The following is a 5,774-nucleotide window of genomic DNA, read 5'->3' on the forward strand; positions in this document are numbered from 1 at the left end:
CTCTGCACCTGCTGAGCCTCAGACCTGGGCCCAGCCCCAAGGTTCCCTCCCTCTGTCCCCTGGCATGCACCTCTGACCACACAAGGCCCCTTTCCATCCACACCACATACTGCTTCTCATCATCTGGGATGGAAGTACCAGCCCTATCCTGTTGTTTAAGCCACCTTCTCCAGAGCTTTATAGCAGCGGCCCAGGAAACTGGTACCCTGTCCTCCTGTCCTGGGGAGGTCATGGCATGCCACAGGGCCAGATCTCCAGGCTACTCCCATGCAGCTCACTCCCTGTTGGGCTGGTTGGATGCAGTGCCCAGGCTGCTCCTCGCCTCCTTGTGTGGGCATGGGGTCCAGGAAGCTGCACTGTTTCTCAGATTTCCCAGATGGAGGTGGAGCCAGCCCAGCCTGGTCTTTCCACAGCTAGTCTGCCCTGCACGGGAGCATGAGATGGGCCTTAGTTCCTGTTTCACCTGGTAGGGACCATGCCTACCTTCTTTGCCAATGTGGGTGATAGGGTGGCTGCAGATATAACTGATAAAGTTAGCCCATTATGTCCTGTTATCCATTTTGTTGCATGTTGAGCAATAAATATATCATGTATGTTACTTTGAAAGAACTATTTATGTTTTCAGAGTTCAATTCTTTTGAGGAAAATAGGTGAATGAATAGTCATAATATCTTTTAATTTCATTGACTTCATTAATAGTACTAATAATAACAAATGATGTAATAAGCTTTAGATTATGATTTCTAATTTATTTTAATGTGCCTGTGTCCATTTCACTGAAAAGTTCAGAAAATCAATAACGTGGGACTTGGTGAGCTAATGTGAGGTTACACTGGAACAGGTGGGTCCACTGTGGTCTGATTGGCATTCCTGTAAGGAGGGTACACAGGGAGCCAGAGGACCTGGAGAAGGCAGTTCTCGTGTCCATGATGACTGTTAGTGCTGGTGTGGAATCACAGTTCCAAGACCGTGTAACAAGGAAGAATGTCGGTCCTTACTGACAAGGACAGAGTCTCATCTTCCCTGAGATGGAGGCAGGTCTGGGTGTTCACATGCTCTGCTGGCCAGGACCACACTGGCCCTCCTCCCTGGCAGATCAGGGCTCAGCATCCTTCATAATCTGGAATCCTGTTCTGCCCAGCCCACAGGACAGAGGCAGAGGCTTCCAGGAAGGACTCAGCCCCACCCTTGCTGGGACTGTCCAGAAAGGGCATTTTGAGGAGCTTCGCTGAGTCTCAAGACCCGGACTTCAAAACCTGAGTCAACTTGAGACACTGCTCAGATGCTTCTGGGGGTATATAAATTCTCAAATGTCAGCCACCTGGAATCCAGTACACATCCCAGCAAAGTGTTTCTGTGAAGCGTGGTGCTCAGATGAAAGCATTTGATGTACCGTCAGCCACATGCAATCAGGGCAGGAAGCACTCCTTCTGAATTAGCCATTTTGGTGTATTATCCTAATAGAGTATTATTTTTAAACTACCACAATATTTTAATTACATTCTCAGCATGAGTCATTATGTACCTTGGTGGAAAAACACTTCTGCCTGAAATTGCTTGCTGGAGCCCCTGGTACAGTCAACAATCTTGGATTTGCCTGGAATGGATTGACATCTGTGTCATGGCAGCTGCTCTGGGCTCCTCCCATGAAGAGCAGCAGCTGTCCCATGCTCTCTTCCTCTTTCCTGCTTCTCTGTCCCTCTGTCCCTCCCTCTTAACAATCTTCACTAAGCACTCCACGCAGGCCAGTGACTCTTCTAAGTTCTGGGACCCTCCAGAACTCTGGTCCTTGGACTTTCCACCAAGAGGGAGAGCTTGGCTTGCAGGGTGGTGGTAGGATTTGAGGAAGACAAAACTGGAGGAGGGCCAGGGTCATTGGGCCAGGGCCACTGTGGGGTGCAGGGAGATAGCCTAGCATGGTCACCTCCATCTGGACCTGGCCACCAGACCTCTTGCATCAGGAGGCACTGGTTGAGCACAGCCAGCAAGCAGGGTGGAGTGTGGCTGGGCTGCAGCTCTCCCCTCTCTGCCATTTGGGGATCTGGAGCATCTGAGTGCCCTGGCGCAGGAGCCAGAGGTGAGTGTGGCCTGTGTGCAGAGATGTCAACAAGGCACAAAGAGCCCATATCCTTCGCTGCATCCCTGGTGGTCTCTCCAGCCACTCTAGATTTTCTGCAGGACATCACTGTGAATGACAGCAGAGATGATGCCCTGCACTTGCCCCAGCAGTGCCCCATTCATCTAGGAGGGCGCAGAGCTGAGGCCAGGAGGAGTGTGCTCAAGCTCCCAAGGACCATGCTATGCGTGCCTCAGAGCAGCATGTGCCTGTCTGCCCAGAGTGTGGCTTACCTGCCTCCAGGTGTCCTGGTGGGTCTATTAGGCCAGGCTCCCTAAGGTGGACCTGCCCAATCTCTTCTCCAGGTGCCTTGCTAGCTGTTTCCAGACCACAGACCTGGGTTTTGTTCCTAGCAGCTGGGGAGCTTTGTGAAACGTCCTGTCCACCAGTCCTGACCTGGGGAGATGCCCAGCCTGCCCTAGCCTAGTTGGACCTCATGTCCATGTGGCTTTTAAGGTAAGGGGTCAGAGAAGGCTGTGGGGGCATTGGTCCTGCTGCCCTTTGGAAACATCATCAAGAGACACAGCCCTGGCCTCACCATGGAGCCCAGCCTGGATGGCTGGGAATCAGAATATGGAAACCACCTCAGGCCACAGACACAGAACCAGGGGAGCTGTCTCACCATTAAAGAAAAGTGAGTGAAGAGCATGCAGGGTCTCAAGTGCACCAGCCTGTGGTCCTGAGGCACGAAGCACCCAGAGCCCCACCAAGCAGCCTCCCAGAACCGCCTCCACGACTGCCCCACCTGCACCCCAGCTCCGGGTGGCACAGCAGTGCTCTGCACCAAGGGACCTCAGGGAGCGAGTGCAGGTGTGCATGAGTGTGTGGGGAGAATGAGTGGAGGCTGGGCCAAGGAGAAAGCCCCTCTTCACCAAACACCCGAAGAGTAGCTGAGACCAGAAGTGGCCAAGTGGTGGCAGCCACAGAAACAACCACATGTCGCTGCTGTGACCCCTGGCATTCTGTGCAATGACTTGGGGCATAAACCCCCACTTTCTCTTTGCTCCTGGCCCTCCTGGGTACGTTCTGTAAGGGGCTATCCTGGTGTGGGGCTGAGGTGAGCAGAGCAGCCACAGGTAGCCAGAGGGGCTGTGCCTGTGAATCAGCGCCAACTGAGGGACAGGCCTGCAAGGAAGCCAAGGACAAGGGACAGGCTTGGCTCCTGCCTGGCTTCCTTCCTCTACTCTTGGCTCCACATTTGCGAGGTCCGTTCCCTGAACAGGCAGTGCTCTGACCAGGTGAGGTGCCTCTCTTGCCCCATGCCGTTGGCACAGACTGTGGGGAGCCAAGCCAGCCCCTCCAGCCACTGCCTGGCTCTTATTTCCCCCCTACCTTCAGTGCCAGGTGATTCACTCCATCCAGCCCCATCTAGGGACAAATGGCTGACTGACCCCATGTCATATCACCCTGAGGCCAGGTCTGCCTATGGAAGGACTTGCAGCACTTGAGCCCAGAAATGTACACATGGAGGACTCTGCTTGACCAGGGCAGACGTGGCCCTCCCAGCCACCCCAGAAGGCCTGCTGTACCCCTGGGGTGACTTGTGAGGTCCCTGCTCACTCACCTTGGGGACTGACACCCCCTTACCTAAATGGGCAACAAAGATCATAGTCCTTTGTGCAGCAGGTCCTGGAGTTATCCTGGCTGGGAAAAACTGGATTCCACTCCTGAGCACTTCACTCTTCTTGCCACAGGCTCCCCAGCTGTGCAGCAGGATGACACAGGAACTTGCCACCTGTTGTCCAGACAGTAAATGGGCCACACAGAGGCTTGGAAGGTGGCTCTGGTACACGGTGGCTCCATCCACCTGACAGCGTCGACCTTAAGCGAGGATGGAGGCCCAGGGGTCCAGAGGGGAACAGCGCACAGGTTGCAGGCAAGGCCAGGTGCCTCTGGAGCACCAAGGTTCCTGGGCACCCTGGCCTGTAGGTGGGTGGAGCCAAGTCAGGGGCCAGCTCTCCCTGACCCTCCTCCTCCTTGCTGGGGGGCAGCCCCCAGGTGGCCCCCGCCCATCCTAACACCATTTTCCATGGCTACTCATGAAGCTCGGCCCATGGAGCAGCAAACAGGGGAACTGAGGAGCCTCTGCACTCAGGGCAGGAGGTACGTGGGTGCCCCGTGGACGTCCTTAAGCCCATGCTAGCTGTGCAGCCAAGTCACATGCAGAGCGAGCCACTTCAACCCTGGTACCCATGCTGACTAGAGACATGGCAGCTTCTGCTCTACTGCAAGACACTTCCTGACCCAGGTGTGTGCCAGGGCCATGGGGGTCCAGGCGACCATCCAGCAACCCCCCGGGGACCTGGAGCTCGGTCTGCATGGTCCCTGGATCTGAGGCCCCTCAGCCCCCTCATGTGCTCCAGCCTGCCTGGAAGCCAGGTAAGTGTGCCCAGGGCCAGCTTCTGCCACCCTCTGACAACAGAGCAAGGGCAGCCTCCAGAGGAAAGGGCTGAGTGGTGGCTGGTCAGCAACCAGGCAGGACATGGACAGCAGGGGACGAATGGTGTGCTCCTCCTCCCAGAAGCACCTGGCTCACACCACAGGGACAATGTAGGCCTTAAAGGACATATTTAAATAGAAAATAAAACTACAAGATCTACATGAGGACAATGCTGGGGACAAGCACTGGTTCCTAGGATAGGGTTAGGCTGTTCCAGAGCCCAGTGCAGAGGCCCAACTGTAGGGGTCCCAACAAATCAGGTCCTGCCACTCACCCCCAAAACCAAGCAGGAAAGTCATGGCGAGAAGCAGGAAATGAACTTTAATCAATATGGCCACATCGGGAAGACGAAGGGAGACCAGCGTTTCCGCTCTGTCGTGGGTGCTAACAGGAGCTGTAGGCTGAGAGAGGAAGGACTGGGTGGGGCCAGAGGCTGTGTGATGGTCTGGTGGGTCACTTGCTCAGCTCTGGTTCTGCAAGACTCTGGAGAAATCCCTCCCACTAGGGGTGCAGTCTCTACTTGTTGCTCAGGATGTCTCTCCATCAGGCCTGGGTTCCTGGAAGGCCTTCAGTTCCTATGGGAAGACTGTTCCTGCTTAGGGGACAACCTCATCATGGAGTGACCTGCCCACAAGGCCCCACTCACTGTTCCTGGAAGGTGGAGGGCAGGGCTGGAGATCCTTGGGTGCTGCTCCAGGGGTCTGAACAGGGTGCTGAAAATCTTGCTTCAGATGTTAAGAGGGACAAGGCAAGTTAGGTAAATTCAGGGCTAATAAACCATGTGTTACTAGCTTTAGATGGACACTCCTTAAATGTTTGACATGCCTATACGTGGAGCTGAGCAGTGTCACAGATGTTAGGATCATAAATGAAGCCACAGTCGCCAAGCTTCATCCTGTAGTCAGTTACCCACAGAGGATCTGTGGGCCTGAGTCACTGCTGTTGGCAGAAGTGGCTTCTCCGGTCCCTGCTGTGGAACCCCGAAGCTGTCTGCTGTCCACAACATGCAGCATCTAACGCATGTGAGGCAGCAGCACCCCAGAGCACAACGGGGTCATCTGAACCCAAACATATCGATGCAAAATTTCACGTGGAGAAGAAAATTGGCAAGTCAGTTTCTGAGAATTAAAAGCAGCACAGGAATGTGAAGCCATAGAATCTATTTCAGAAGCTCCAGTGACAGACACAGTATGGTACTGTCACAGAAAGAGATGGACA

Source organism: Sciurus carolinensis, unplaced genomic scaffold (assembly GCF_902686445.1).
Source record: "Sciurus carolinensis unplaced genomic scaffold, mSciCar1.2, whole genome shotgun sequence".
Lineage (NCBI taxonomy): Eukaryota > Metazoa > Chordata > Mammalia > Rodentia > Sciuridae > Sciurus > Sciurus carolinensis.